The sequence below is a fragment of the Vipera ursinii genome, assembly GCF_947247035.1.
Source record: "Vipera ursinii genome assembly, chromosome: 2".
NCBI lineage: Eukaryota > Metazoa > Chordata > Lepidosauria > Squamata > Viperidae > Vipera > Vipera ursinii.
This window is the reverse complement of record NC_139513.1, coordinates 275278894-275294886: the sequence shown is the minus strand read 5'-3', so window position 1 is coordinate 275294886 and position 15993 is coordinate 275278894. Positions and strand designations below refer to the sequence as shown.

Below are 15993 nucleotides of genomic sequence, written 5' to 3'. Positions count from 1 at the left end.
AGAACAATGTTTCTCCACTGTTGGTCTAGTTCCAACCTTGCCTCCTCTTAAGGTGACTTAACAGTTACATCCACGCATCACAGTTTGATGATATACATTAATTGCTACAGATTCCTTCCTGTTCTCATATTGTATTTTGCTTTTCTTTAACAAGGCCAACTTTTTTCAGAAGAGGTATTGTAACCATTTCATCACTCAGTTTTTTAAACAGACCTACTAACTCTTGCGATAGCAGAAACACAGAAAGTTAAGGAGCATTGGAAATGAGAAATAATAATTCTTTAGTGATATTTCCTGAGTTTGCATCGCTTTTACAAGTACTTCTATATATCTTTTGTAAAGTAGAGTTGTTCATAGTCCAATCTTCCACATATATACATCCAAGTTCAGAGTTATTTTAAAAACATAAACATAAAACACACACACAAAATGTGTAGTGTGTGTGGCGATTATATTAGATATTTCAAATCCAGCTACACTAATATAATCAAGGAGTGGTGGCTACCTTGCGGTTTGCAGATAAAGGAAAACCCACTTGGACTTCAGTCATTAAAACAAACTTGGTTGTGGAGCCTGTGTGCACTCAGACAGGAACCTAAATCTTGGTCTAGGCAGCTGGTAGAACTGGGTTATGGGTGAATATATAAGCAGCAGTGCATCCTCTTCTAAAAAATTTATCAAAGAAACTTTTAAAAAAATAAAAAAGCATTTCACATTTTAAAATGAAAAGGAATATAAAGAAAAATAATAAGTAAAGGAAAAATGCAAAGGAAGAAATAGAAAAGGATGGAATGGGATGGGATGGGATAATGAGAGGTTATAAAGAAGCAGCTTCTGATCTTAACAGCAGTTACAAGTACGTACACTGATATCTTACCCTCTCTAAAATTACAACAAAATTTCCTTCTTTCCAGTCTACCCTTTCTGATCAGCAGTGCATTCTGATGACAACAATGACATACAGAAAATTCTAACTCTGCTGCATCTAATGGTGGTTCAGATTCCTGCAGCCAAGATCTACAGTAGTAGCAACCCATCAACACTGCTCTGCCCACCTCACCTCCCCGCTCCCAAAAAAAAACACCAGAGTCCCCCCCCCTTTGCAGGTGCCACTCATCCCTCAGAGCAACACATGGGTCCAAGCTCCAGACACCCAAACAGGCCTGCTCACTCACACCTAGCTCTTTAAATGATGACTAATGATGGGGTGGGTGGTCTCTTCTAAATGTTTGCCTTGGGGCCAAGAGACCTCAATTTCCATCCCGCTAAATTCTATGGCTGCAGATGCTACCTTACATTTTGGAAGTTAGACTTGCCAGGATCCTTACCTAGATGTACCATTCAGCTCAGAATAACTTACTACCAAATAAACATAAGAAAAGATTCCAAATCTGAATCCATCTGTAGACACTCATCTTCGTTTCAGATAAATTCAGTACATTTACAGACAATAACATGCATACCTTATTGAAAATCTATTATTCGGTGTTTAACAAGGAAGTCATAGGAGGAATTTATTAATACTGAAGCACTCTTTCTATTAAAATAGAGGTCCTTCTAATAGGTTGAGCTATTTTTAAATGAGATGAATAATCACCTACGTGCTGCTTCCCACTGACTTTTGTCATTGTTGAAAACTTGGCAACAGAGGAAGCCAAAGCAACCTTCCAGGGGAAAGCATTGCATTCAGTATTCACACCACTGCATTATAAAGCCACTCCTTTACAAAATACTCCCCAAATATCACAGCACTGGCTTTGGAAAAAAAATTCCCAGGCTTCTCAAGACAAAAGTACTCATTAACATGTTCCTCCTATCTTGCAACTAAAGTTTGGCTTGGAATCTTCAGAGGTTGGCAAAATTGTCCTTCACTACGGTTATTCACAGTGGGTGGCTCAGTGGGTTACGACGCTGAGCTTGTTGATCAGGTCAGCAGTTTGGCGGGTCGAATCCTGAGTGCCACGTAGCAGAGTGAGCGCCTGTTACTCGTCCCAGCTTCTGCCAACCTAGCAGTTCGAAAGCACGTAAAAATGCAAGTAGAAAAATAAGGGCCACTACGGTGGGAAGGTAACAGCGTTCCGTGCGCCTTTGGCATCTAGTCATGCTGGCCACATGACCACGGAGACGTCCTCGGACAAGCGCTGGCTCTTCGGCTTTAAACGGAGATGAGCACCAGCCCCTAGAGTTGGAAACGACTAGCACGCATGTGCGGGGGAACCTTTACCTTTACCTTTTATGGTTATTCACATAGACAGAAAGATAGGCAAGATACAGTATATCTGGCTTTATGTGGTAAAATGTTTAAAATAAATCACATGGGGTTAGTACATGCATGATTGTTCCATAATTGTCAGTGCTTCCTTTTTCTTAAAACACGCTAATATATCTTAATTGGCATATCAGTGTTTTCTCCTCCCCACCCCCAAAGTTATTTATAATCCAACTATCAACAGCAGCCAACTTTCTGTCTGCTAGGGAAAAAATATGTTATACAATGAGGCTGTATGCAATTCTCCATGCTAAGGAGAATTACCAGAGTGATTCTAGTAAAATAAATTGAACTTTCCAGTAATAGTAACCCCAATAAGAGGCAAACTTTGAGAACTAAAGAACTTTGAGAAAATAGAGAATTAGATGACTTCTTTCCAACAGGCTGCAATTCTAATATTGTTTACTTGGGAAAATATGTCTCCTGAATGTACTTTATACCAGAGTTTCTCAACCTTAGCAACTGTAAGAAAGGTAGACTTCAACTCCCCAAATTCTCCAGCTAAGATGCAGCCATATCTTAAAGTTAAGGTTGAGAAACATAGCTTGACACTGCAATTTGTAGGACATGATTGCACTAAAAGTAAGGCTACCAGATCTGGTCTGAAAAACAAATACAGAAAACCACTAGATATAGCACAGAGATAGAGCAAACAACCATTTTGTGGTTGCTTGCTCAAAACCATGGTTTTCTAACCCCATCAGTTTGCTTCCCATGAGCACTAATATATAGTATGTTTGGACTAACTTAGCCTGACCACTTACAGTTTATTTCAAAATGATGGGTTAAGAAAATCTGGATTAGCATGTTATTTAAACCAGATTTTTTTTGATCCAGTATATTGCTCCTCACTGGTCTTTTTCATTACCTCCAGCACTAAGAAAAGAAAAATCCAAGGGCCAAAATATGGAGTTCTACTCTACCAGTTTCCAAACATAAATTAAGCATGTGTGCCCATGCTTATTTTCAACATGTGTATTCTCAATTCTTCCGTCATGCAGTGATAAATTGTGTCTATCCCATGGCACAATCCCAAGCAAGATCCACAATGCTGCTAAAACCATTCTCCAAAGCTATCAACTCAAAACGTGCCCCCACTGTCATTCATAGTTATAATGGCCCTTCCTCCAATTTAAATCCGTTTAATTTTTGGTGTGTAAACACATTAGGCCACTACAAAAATCAAGTACTCTGGTAGGCTAGATACATAGTGAAGACCTTTTTTTTTAAGACAGGTATTTCACCTTTGAGAATTACTGTGGTGTACAGTGGTTAAGGCACCAAGCTATAAAATGGGAGACTAGGAGTTCTAATCCTACCTTGGGCACAAATAAAGCTGGGTGACCATAGCTCCTGGATGAGGATGGCAAACCTCTTCTGAAATGTTGGCGAGAAAACTGCAGAGACCTATCCAGGCAGTCACCAGAAGTCAATACTGACTTAAAGGCACACACAAAATAGCTTTTAATAATATCAGAGGGATTCTCTGTAAAAATATAGGGTTGGGGGGTTTTTTGCAATGTTTGGACTCCACATAAAATGCAAATGGGCAATTATTTTGTGACTTTTATTAAGAACCATTTTTCAAGGGATGAGTTAGCCTTTCAGCAGAGTTCAGACAAGAAGGACAACAAGCAACACCAGCTCTAACCATATTATATGCCTTGTGGAGGGGAGAAAGAGATGGCAGCCTGATAAACAGAACTTTCATACAACAGTATTTTGTGTGAAGCATATAGTCACACTGGGAGAGATAAGAACCTTGAAACAAGATACATAACATAAAAATAAAGCAATGGTATAGGGCAGGGGTAGGCAACCTCGGCTCTTTTATGACTCATGGACTTCAACTCCCAGAATAGCTGACTCAGGAATTCTGGGAGTTGAAGTCCATGAGTCATAAAAGAGCTGAGGTTGCCTACCCCTGGTATAGGGTATCCTATTTAGCAAGCGGTTGAACTAGAACAGGGGTCTCCAACCTTGGTAACTTTAAGACTTGTGGACTTCAACTCCCAGAATTCCTCAGCCAGCAAATCTTAAAGTTGCCAAGGTTGCAAGACAAAGTATTTCTCCCCACTTCTTTTATTTTCCAAAAACTGGGGATTCCCTTTTCTTAAATGCTTCCCATATGCTCTCTCCCCCTCCTCCTCCGGTGCTTCTGTGGAGTGAGATACTTTTACATGCTGGTTGTCCAGTCTGTGGCTTTCTCCTAAGGTCATTCCCACATACAGGATGATTAGACAGGACTGAAGCAGAAAGAGAGAATGTCCAGTTGCAATTGGGATGGAACATTTATCTCCTTTTCACATGTAATCCCCTTCTTTCTTGCCTCCAATTCTTTCCCACCTCCAAACTCTCACAGAACTTCTGAAACACTTTGAAAAAAGGTTCCCATATTAGGGCCAAGGCAGCATATGCCGTGATTGCCGATTGCTGAATTGAATCCTTTGACTAAGCCATTCTTACAGTTTGTGTTTAAATTACATTCTTCTGTCACTAATCTTCACTGGAAAGAACATTCACTGTAATATTAACTAAAAAGGCTGTCTGAATCACAAGGCTGTCAAGGCTGCCCATTTTACTGTGGATTAAGTTTCATTGGGCAGAGAACCAAATTCAGCATCTCCCAAACTACTCTAGTAAGCTCCAGATGTGTTGATCATTGATTTCCAGATAAAATCCAGCACATCCAAAGAAAATCAGGACAGATGCAACAGGAAATCTGCACTTTAAAATCCACTTGGAGCAAATCACTAGGGTTAGGTTTAGAGTGAAAAGCAAATGACACCCCCACCCCCCAGGCCTTTCTATATAGTCAGTACAAATTGTGAATTCAATGCACTTTATCTCCTCAGCGCTAAAAGCATTATTTGCACTGTAGAAATTAGTAAGATAGTTAAAAGGTTCATGGAAAGCTCATCGGAAGGAAAGAGAACATGGAATTCATTAAAAAAATGTTGTATATTTCTCTGCAAAAAGGACACAAAGTAGTTTTGTACAAAAAGAAAGCAGCAGCCTAACAATGTAGAGGCCTTGAGAAGGAATGAGGAAAAACTGGAGGACTTATTAACCTTCAAGTACATTCCAGCTCTACAAAGCGCAAGAGAATATTAAAAATGCCACCATGATACACATTATAGAAATCAAGAGACTAAATGGGAAAATGATTTTAAAAAGAAAATGAGATCTATTCTTTAAAACAATTGGCATTTGGGTCTTGTATGCTTTTATAAATTATCAGGCATACAAAAGTAGTGTTATATGATCGATGCTGTGTAATTCACCAAATAAGTGTTCTTAAGATTTATACCGAGAGGATGACTAAGCAGTGGCATATGCTTTGCAAAAGCTCCCTGATTTAATCGTTTGCTTGAGACTGTTCCAGCTAGTCTGAAAAATACCAAACTAAACAGATGATTGGCTTGGCCCCAAATAGTTTTCTACATATGGCGGAACTGCTAAGGAACATATGGATATTTTAGCAAGTCTGCAAGCTGCCATGAGAGAGAATAAAGAATTTCCTATAGAATGAAAAACAAAACAAAGCTGAGGAAATGTATGTTTAAAAATCCCAGAATCCTGGATCCCAGGATCCAAACAGATTTTTTTCTTAATCAATAAGCAGCATCAGCCAACACAATTGGAACTTTAGGGTAAGAAGGGCACCAGGCACAATTAAAGGAAAAGGTGCAGAAATCATATAAAAACAGCAGTATGTGGAATATTTTTTCCAGCTTTAAAATTTCATTTATTTTCTGCTTTGTCCATCCCTCACCAGTGCCTCATAACATTTTAGATCTGAATCATTTTCCATACCCCTTTTCTATTATATTTTACAATTGTTAGAAGATTGGTACAAATATTCTTTAAAAAGGAAAGTGTAAACTATTTTTATATACTGCTGTCAAAACTATATGGACAGCCCATGAAATTATTAAAAGTTTAACATTAAGACAACTTACATTAAAGATAATTTCTACAAATTCTATTAACATCTCTACTGCATTAGTCTATTGAGAACTATGACAGAGTTTGCAGATGTTGGCATTTTCAGTCTTGTATTCAGAGACAGAAGTGAGAAGATAGACAGCTAAAACTATATCAGTGCAAATGAAGTTATAGAAAGCATCATTTTCAAGAAAACCCGGGGGGGGATCAATAGTGTTTTGGTGGGGGGGAATCTTCCCAGGGTGCTACATTTTTAGTTTGCCTATTTTTTCAGAAAAATGAAAAAGAAAAAATATATTAACTATTATCTTAATATATTCCAAAATATTGAAAAGAATTATACTGAACAGGATTCAGATAAGATTTACCAATAATCCTATTTGACATAATCCACTGTTCTGCATATGTAAATCCAACTTAAACAAGCTTGTCATCAACATGATTTTAATAAAAATGTCTTCAGACATTTATAGGAATACTACATAAATAACAATAGACCCTTTCCACTTCTATAGCATGGCTATGAGGAATTTAATTTCAAGCATTAATTTGGGAGAGTATTTATTTAATATTTAATATTTAATAATATTTCTATACCGCCCTTCTCCCGAAGGACTCAGGGCGGTGAACAGGGCAAGAATAAAAATACAAATTACAAAAGTTAAAACTAGATTAAATAAATGCCCACATACTAAAATACATCTATAAAACCTAGTAAAATAACAATAGCAAACCCCCCCCCCAATCCCCTCATCAGGCCAGGCCAACTTGTTCAAAAAAGTATGTTTTTAGCTCGCGGCGAAAGGAGCGAAGGTCAGGCGCCGTCCGGAGCTCAACCGGTAGCTGGTTCCATAGCTCCGGGGCGCCCACAGAGAAGGATCTCCCCCTGGGGGCCACCAGTCAACATTCTCTGACCGGTGGCACCCTGAGGAGGCCCTCTCTGTGGGAACGCACAGGGCGGAGGGAAGTCGATGCCGGCTAGATTAGGAAATGTTTTTCTTTGATAACTTAGAAAAATATATTCAACATATACACTATGGTTTAAAAGGTCCCGTGCCCTCAATCCACATTTTCCTAATGCAAAGCCAATGTCCAATCCACAATACATTTCTGAATGTTGCAGGCATTCTCACAAAACAGTTACCAACGCTGAGCATGGCCAGCCGCAAAATATTCAGTCTTTAGCCATCTAGAATGTTCCTTAGTGCCCCAAGTTACAAAGGTCAATTAGGATCAAGTAAACAGATATTTTTTAAAAATATTTTACAATGCATGCGGGCCTATATGTTGTCAGGAATAACTTTCCTTTAATCCACATTTTCCCAGGCCACAAAGCCACACATGCTACTTTAAGAAGCTTCCCACAATGCTACTGATTATTATAGTATGTTTCTTTTCCCCTACCAAAGCTATTTTCTAAGCATCCCAACAGGACTCAGAGGCATTGCTAAAAATAAGCAGTGCTTGAATTACTCAGCTTTTCATTTTTTATTTTTAAAAAAATTAAAACACCTTAAGACCCAAGTGGAGCAAACAACCTGATAAATACCAAGGGAGGTATCCATATGTGTTACAAAACAGAGGACTGACCGTTCCTGTTTTAGCAGCTCTCAAGTCAGTTTTGTGGGAATTACCTTTTTGATATAAATTTTCCTGCAAGTATGGTTCAGCTTTCAAAATTCCTTTCAGTTCAGGCTCCGAGGTCTTCTGTTCTTTAGGAACGAAGGAGACTTTGAAACAGTTTTCTTCTCTGGAAATTGTAACCGGCTCCTTTTTTTTACCTGCTTCCAAGCAGACACTGAACTGTATGCAAGCTTTTAAGAGTTACTTACTGCCAGCAATTTCACATTACCATTCTAATGAGAGTTGCTATTGGGCTACTGAAATTAGTTAATTGATTGTCGGAAGCCAAGATGGAGTTCCTTTGAGGCTCAGGTTATATATTTTATAATCCAAATTACATTGCAAATCAAGAAAATCAGAAGACACACAGCTTGTTTATGTAAATCTAAGAGAACCTTCTACATTCACTGCAGCTTAATGAATTATTGATCAGAGGGCCATTTTAAAGTTAACCATTAGTTTATCTTGAAGCCATTTTCAAACAGAGGCTATTTTCATTAAGCCTGGATTTTTTTAAAAAAAATGCAGGAACGAGTGTACTGTGAGGGCAATCAAATTAAATTCTGCCCTCTACTATGTAATAATAATGGTAGCCTATTGTGCTTTGGGCTTTTAGTTTACAATCCCAAATGCGTGAACTTGTTGCAATTTACTCAATAAATCATGAGTAAAGGCTTAGCTCAAAGCATGACTCCGGTCATTCTGATTGTAACAGCCTTGTCCTATATAGTGAAACAACTTGCCTCCAGAAGTTGTAAATGCTCCAACGTTGGAAATTTTTAAGAAGAATTTGGACAACCATTTGTCTGAAATGGCATAGGATTTCCCGCCTGACCAAGGGGTTGGACTAAAAGACCTCCAAGGTCCCTTCCAACTCTGTTATTCTATTCTGTTCTCTTCCTATATATCTGTATTTATATTTATACATGCTAGCAAGGTGTGTGCAAAGTAAGGATTTGCCTTGATGCTATGATCTAAGACCGCCAGAATTTTTCTCCAGTTCTCTCTTTAAAAATAATTAAATATGTTTCTTTGAGAGAGAAAGAGAGTGTTGTGAGAGAACCGCTAAAACTATCTCGGAATCCAGTGGCTCAGCTTTTGTTACAGTCAGTGAACACAGACAAATATCTTTCACTACAAATCCTGCCAATATCGCGTCAGTACTAAAAATGGGGACGGGGGAAGGAGGAGGGGAGCCCAAGTGAAAGAACAAACGAACCACTGAGTCACTCTGCTCTTCCTCCCACTTTCTGTAGTGTCACGCAGTCCCACGCTCGCCCCACGACCTCTCCCCCCCCCAAAGACGCAGAGTTCCCATATGCCCAAGACCATTTTTTTTTAGGAAAAAAAAATCTTTCAACCTACATAAACAGTACAGGCTAAAAAGAAAGAATTCCTCTCCGCATTCATCCCCGCGGCTACCTCGAAAGCAAGCAAATCGGGATCGAAACCAGCCGGCCTCATTTGCAAACACTCGTTCCCTCCTGCCTCACTTTTCTTTTCCGCTCGGATCTCAATTCACAAGGGGGACCGAGCGAGTCTACGGAATCCATCACCTACTACTAGAAATCAGCGGAAATGCTTGCAAAAAGGAATCTGGAGGGAGCTGCGCCAACCGTTAAGCCCTTCCCCGAGACACAAGAGATGTCCCAGACGGCGTGACATTTAGGAAAACGGGGAATCGCGCGTGGGCTGGTCGGGGCAGTGGGGACAGTGTTTGAGGGCGGGTGGGAGTTACTCTCCTGAGAGAAACAGGCGCGGATAGCGGAGGAGGGCGCTACGAGGTCCAGGGTGGCGAGAAAAAGCTGCCTGGGAACCAAGAAACGCTTTGACCTTTTGGGGTCCCGACGTGTCAACGAAGGAGAGGAGGGGGCGGTCCGGGACTGCCCCCTTTCTTCCAAGCTTTCTCAGGAAACGGGACCCGAATCAATGGAAGCCCACCAAGTTTTCCCGGGAAGTGGTGCCCAGATCACAGAAAGGTTTCCAACGGGGTGGGTGGGATTAGCCGATTTGGAGCGAAGCTATCAGGTCCGTCAGGTCCAAGTCTAATTTAGGGTTTCCCTCCGGGGAGAAACCGGGGGGGGATCTGTTTGCACCCGAGCGGGGTGATCCAGGCGAGGAAAAACAGAGACCGCGGGGGCGATCCCAGGCTTTTTCCACCCTAACCTCTGCCCCCTTTTTAAACCCTCCCGGCCCCTCTTGCCCTTAAACCCAGAGCCCTCACCTTACAACGCCGCTTCTCCTTTATCCTCCCGCCGCGCTTGTCCATAACGCAAAGCAATGCCAGGCGGGCCGGGCCTCCGCTCTGCTGCGGGTGGCGGGATTACGTAGTCCCAACAGGAAGCCTGGGGCGGTTGTGTGTGGGGGGGGGGAGTGGGGGGAGTGCAGGGAACGAGGAGTCCTGTTAGTAAAAGCCAGCTAGCCTGGGACTCGACCTTGCCCGCAGGCGGGCTCCGAGAGGGTCACCCGGCTGCTGGATGGGCTTCCAGCGAGAGGCCTGGCAAAGGCGCAGTCAAGAAGAGCCGCGGCGGCGGCAGCAGCGGCAGCAGCAGCCTATGGAGAAGGATTGACTTCTGACTACGGCTCGGAGAAGGAGGAGCCGCGAGTCGACAGGCAACAGACGCTGCTCGGTGGAAGGCTTGGGGCGTCCGGAGGCAGCCGCCCGGCCCTTGGCCTGCTGGATTCTAAGTCAGGCTACCCCGCAGATTTACCCCGCAGGAGCACCTACCTGCTCCGAAGTGGCTCCCTGAGACGGCTTCCTCCTCCGTCTGGGCATCACTCCCGACCTCCTTCTCTAGCTGATCCCTGGTCTGGATGAGGCTGAAACCGCAGCAGCGGGCAGGGACCTTGTTCGGATCCCCAAATGGGGAAGCTCCACCTCTGTTTAGCACGATCCTCAAGGCTATTCTTTAGTCCTCCTAGTCCAAACCCCTGCTCGGGCAGCAAACCCTAGTCTAGACCAGCGTTTCCCAACCTTAGGAACTTGAAGATGCGTGGACTTCAACTCCCAGAATTCCCCAGCTGGCTGGGGAATTCTGGGAGTTGAAGTCCACGCATCTTCAAGTTCCTAAGGTTGGGAAACGCTGGTCTAGACCACTGCAGACAAATGGTTGTCCAACCTCTTCTTGAAAATTTCCAGTGTTGGAATATCCACAACATCTGGAGGCAGGTCGTTCCACTGGTTAATTGTTCTAATTGTCAGGAAATTTCTTCTTAGATCTAGGTTGCTTCTCTCCTTGTTTAGTTTCTATCCATTACTTCTTGTCCTTGTACTTCAGGTGCTTTGGAGAATAGCTTGACTCCCTCTTCTTTCTGGCAACCCCTGAGATATTGGAACACTGCTATCATGTCACCCGCTTGTCCTTCTGTTCATTAAACTAGACATACGCAATTCCAGCAACCGTTCCTTACATGTTTTAGCCTCCAGTCCCCTAATCATCTTTGTTGGCTCTTCTCTGCACTCTTTCTAGAGTCTCAACATCTTTTTTTTACATCGTGGAGACCAAAACTGGCCTTACCAAGGGTTCTGCTACTATCTCTTCATGGACAGGGAATCAAGCAAGGCAAAATGGCAGGGGGCCCTTTTTGTGATGTGTGTCACCCACAGGCACATGTAAAAAAAGAGGGAGAGCTTTGGTTGCACTATCCTGAACATCATCCTGACATTTTTTATGGACCTTTCTGCATTATCTCCCTTCTGAAGTCTGCCTGGCTATTTCTGCTTTCCAACCTGAAAAAGGCCCACAGGACCTCATACTGATGTCTTCTCTGATATTTAATGATAGCTTTGGAAGTTAAGCTGATGGGTGCAGAAGTTTCCTAAAGACACCAGGTGGATGCAAAATAGGAGAATCATAATCCTTGTCCCCCCCCCTCCTTTCAGTAAAGCAAGAGCATCATGCTCCGTCCATGAGAATTTCAGCAGAGATCCTTTGTACTTCAAAAGACACCACAAATGCAATTTTTCTTACATCACTTCAAAAGAGAATGAGAGAACATATCAAGGTAATTCTGATTATTATCATTGCTCTTTCTCATGAGGCTGTTTCAAGGCTGGCTATATGACTCACTAGTTTTAAGCATCAAGTCAGCATTAAAGCATCAAACCGGTTCACAATTACCTGGAGCAGTCTCCTATGATTTAAATTTAGTGGATCTCAATGTTGAGCAAATTGTTCTAAGATGCATGGCAGACATACAGCAACTGAATTTTATGAATACACTGTCACCAGTATAGAATATCATTCCTGCAGCATGCCATCCCCCGCCGCTGGGCGGCGGAACCGACCAGGTGGTTCCGCCCCAGGCGCCTAATGGACCCGGACCGGTTCCAGAGGGCGCTTGGGCCGATACCTATCACCCTTACCCACAGCCCAGTCGAGGCTCTGGTGGAGGCCTGGGAAACGGCTGCCACCAGGGCACTCGACTGTGTTGTACCCATGCGACCTCTGACTCGGCGCAGATCCCGTTGGGCTCCATGGTTCTCGGTGGAGCTCCGGGAGATGAAGCGTCGGAGACAAGGTCTAGAGAGCGGTTGGAGGTCCAGCCGATCCGAATCCGACCGATTGCAGTTAAGAACCTTTATAAGGTCTTATCTTGCGGCGATAAGGACGGCGAAGTCTAACTACTTTGCCGCCCTTGTCGCGTCCGCAGATAATCGCCCGGCCGCCCTGTTTAGGGTGACTCGCTCCCTCCTTAACCAGGAGGTGAGGGAGGATCCCTTGCAGGGACGAGCCGAGGAGTTTAGTCATCATCTGACGGACAAAATCGCTCGGATCCGGACCGGCTTGGACTCTGACTGGGCAGAGTCTGATGTGGAGGAATCAGGCGGTCTTGAGCATGTTATCTGGACTGAGTTCGACCCTGTTTCCCCTGATGATGTGGACAGGATCATGGGGAGACTGAGCTCCACCACCTGTTTGTTGGATCCGTGCCCCTCCTGGCTAGCTTATGCGGCTCGGGAGGGAACACGAGGCTGGTTCCATGCAGTAATAACTGCTTCTTTGAAGGAGGGTGTCTTCCCTGCCGCCTTGAAGGAGGCGGTGGTGAGACCCCTCCTCAGGAAGCCTGCTTTGGACCCGGCTGTTTTAAACAACTATCGTCCAGTCTCCAACCTTCGCTTTCTGGCGAAGGTTGTTGAGAGTGTGGTGGCGCATCAGCTCCCTCTGTTCCTGGAGGAAACTGATTATCTGGACCCGTACCAATCGGGCTTCAGGTCCGGACACAGCACGGAGACGGCATTGGTCGCGCTGGTGAATGATCTCTGGAGGGCTAGGGACAGGGGTTGCTCCTCTGTCCTGGTCCTATTAGATCTCTCAGCGGCTTTCGATACCATCGACCATGGTATCCTGCTGCGGCGTCTCAGGGGGTTGGGAGTGGGAGGCACCGTGCTACGGTGGTTCTCCTACCTCCAGGGCCGCTCGCAGTCGGTGTTGACAGGAGGGCAGAGATCCGCCCCGAGGTCTCTCATTTGTGGAGTCCCTCAGGGGTCGGTTCTCTCGCCTCTCCTGTTCAACATCTATATGAAGCCGCTGGGCGAGATCATTCGTGGTTTTGGGGTGGGGTATCACCAGTACGCTGATGATACCCAACTTTTTCTTTCCACCCCGAACCAACCCAGTGATGCCCTCTCCGTGATGTCCCGGTGCCTGGAGGTGGTTCAGGTCTGGATGGGGAGAAACAGGCTTCGTCTCAATCCCGCCAAGACTGAGTGGCTGTGCATATCGGCGTCTCGGGTTAACCAAGTTATTCCACCTCTAATGATGGGGGGTGAGGTGTTACCCCCCGTTGATAGGGCTCGCAACTTGGGCGTCCTCCTGGATTCACGGCTCAATTTTGAAGATCACATAGGAGCCGTGACCAGGGGGGCTTTTGCACAGGTTCGCCTGGTGCGCCAGTTGCGTCCCTATCTGGACCGAGACGCCCTACGCACAGTCACTCATGCGCTTGTGACCTCCCGTTTGGACTACTGTAACGCTCTCTACATGGGGCTGCCCTTGAAGACCACTCGGAGGCTTCAACTGGTGCAGAATGCGGCTGCGCGAGTTGTAATGGGGGTTTCCCGATACTCCCATGTAACACCTCTACTCCGCGAGCTGCATTGGCTTCCGGTTGCCCTCCGGGTGAAATTCAAGGTGCTGGTTATTACCTATAAAGCCCTACATGGCCTGGGTCCGGGTTATTTGAGGGAACACCTGCTGCCGGCATCAAACGCCCTTCGCCCAGTGCGCTCCCACAGGGAGGGTCTGCTCAGGGTTCCGCCGGTGAGAGATTGCCGGCGGGTGACACCCAGGGATAGGGCCTTCTCAGTGGGAGCGCCTGCCCTCTGGAACCAGCTGCCGGTGGAGCTGAGAACTGCCCCCGACCTCCGATCATTCCGCCGGGGCCTGAAGACCTGGCTCTTTGAGCTCTCGGGCCCAGGCTGAAGAGAAATTTTTTAATTGGGGTCTTAATTGTGTACAGGGTTAATTTAATATTTTTTAATATGGTTTTAACTTTTGTATGTTGGATTTTTTTAATTCCCTGTAAACCGCCCTGAGTCCTCAGGGAAAGGGCGGTATACAAATGCAACTAAATAAATAAATAAAATAAATAAATGATTGCTTTACACAGATTTACTGAATAAACCGTGATTGGCTGGTCTCATTCAACATGCTATAACTGACAATTGGATAGATTCATAAAACCCGAGAAGATCATATTATACCTGTAGCTGTGTGTTCACTGAACTAGGCCACAATCTATATACAGTATATGCAACATGGATAGATTACCAGACAAGATGTTACAACTTAAAATAAGCAGCAAAAATGAAGTTGGACACCTGACTTAACACAAACTTTCACTTTCTTATAACTTCACACTCCTACATCCTTACCTAATATGTATTCATTTAAATCAAATCAAATTTAAATTTAATTTAAATAATTATGTTTTTAAAAATGAATTTACAGCCTGAATTCAGTAGGCTGCTCGCAAGGAAGCATAAATGGAATCATCTCCGTATCTTATTCTATTCTTTCTCTTATATTACGAGACATAACTGTTGCCCCTGTTTGCAATTTTGCTCACAGTTAGAACCTGCAGCAACTTCTCCTTCTTGGAAAAGCTTGGCTGAACTTCTGCTCAAGTTTGAAATGGTAACTGCCAAAGGAATAAATGCAAGGACTCTTTTGCACTTCTTGGAGTCTTAATTATACAGGAGAACTCCCAGTCAAGCTTGAATGAATAACTTTTAATGTTACAGTGAAATAAGTTTAGGAAAGTTTATCCAGGTTAGCAGAACACATTCAGACTTTCATACATGTCACTGGACATGTAAATGGGTAAATCATGACTAAAATTTACTATGGCTTAGTGCAATATTGGAAGCTGCATACACTTTGTTTGCTAAAAGGAAATTGATTGTCAAGATAGTCCCTTAATGTGATGTATACATTGGGGGAGGAGGCTGAAGGTTTGTTAATCTTTTAAACATAATTCCCAAGAAGGGAACCTTACATTGTAAAGGCAATTTTTCTTCTTCTTATCATTTATGTGACTGTAATAAATAGTACAGAGGACTTCATTAGACTAAAGCAGCCAACTCAAAAGAATAAAAGCTGTTTATTGCTTCTTTTGATTTTCTTTTTAAAAAATCTATATTCCCCTTTGCCTTCTGTCCTGATAACACCTCTACCATCCTGCAGACCAGATGTGCCATAATGTGCAAACTAATTTCTGCCCTACTGAAGTTCATCCTGCACCAATTAAAACACATGACAAGCTCAACACATCTGAACAAGTTGTGCTTTTCTTTCAAAGTGTTATTGTTCCATCAGCTTTTGTGGACCATATTTATTTCCATCCAGTGCATGTGCATTTAATATTTTAATAATTGTAAAATGTATTCATTAAAATAATATGGTTTAAGAAAAATAATAGTATTTGCACACAAGCCTGGATTGGTAGTTTGAAGCTCTGTGAGCTGCATGCATTCTTATTCCACACACACCCCACCTTTTTTTTAAAGTAATCCCTAGAATGAATTTAGTGCATTATGTAAAGCCTGGCAAGTGTGTGTGTGGTTTTTTAACTAAACTATGCTTGAGCCAACCATAGACTCATAGGGAATCTATTGGCCACATGATCCTCTGTGTATAGAAACAATCTTA

At 43.3% G+C, this 15993-nt stretch overlaps 1 protein-coding gene across 3 annotated transcripts in view; it reads right to left on the bottom strand.

The window, feature by feature from the left end:
- The window catches only part of LIFR (LIF receptor subunit alpha), a 99261-nt gene extending 89041 nt beyond the window's left edge, over positions 1-10220 (bottom strand). Inside the window, exon 1 of one of the 3 annotated variants that reach the window (XM_083356801.1) lies at positions 10065-10220. The gene's annotated coding sequence lies outside the window, so the exon portion shown is untranslated. Of the gene's footprint in view, positions 1-7851; positions 8012-10064 lie in introns of those variants that run through there. The other 2 variants (XM_083356802.1, XM_083356803.1) reach the window with 2 other exon arrangements.
- Positions 10221-15993: the final 5773 nt, after the last annotated feature.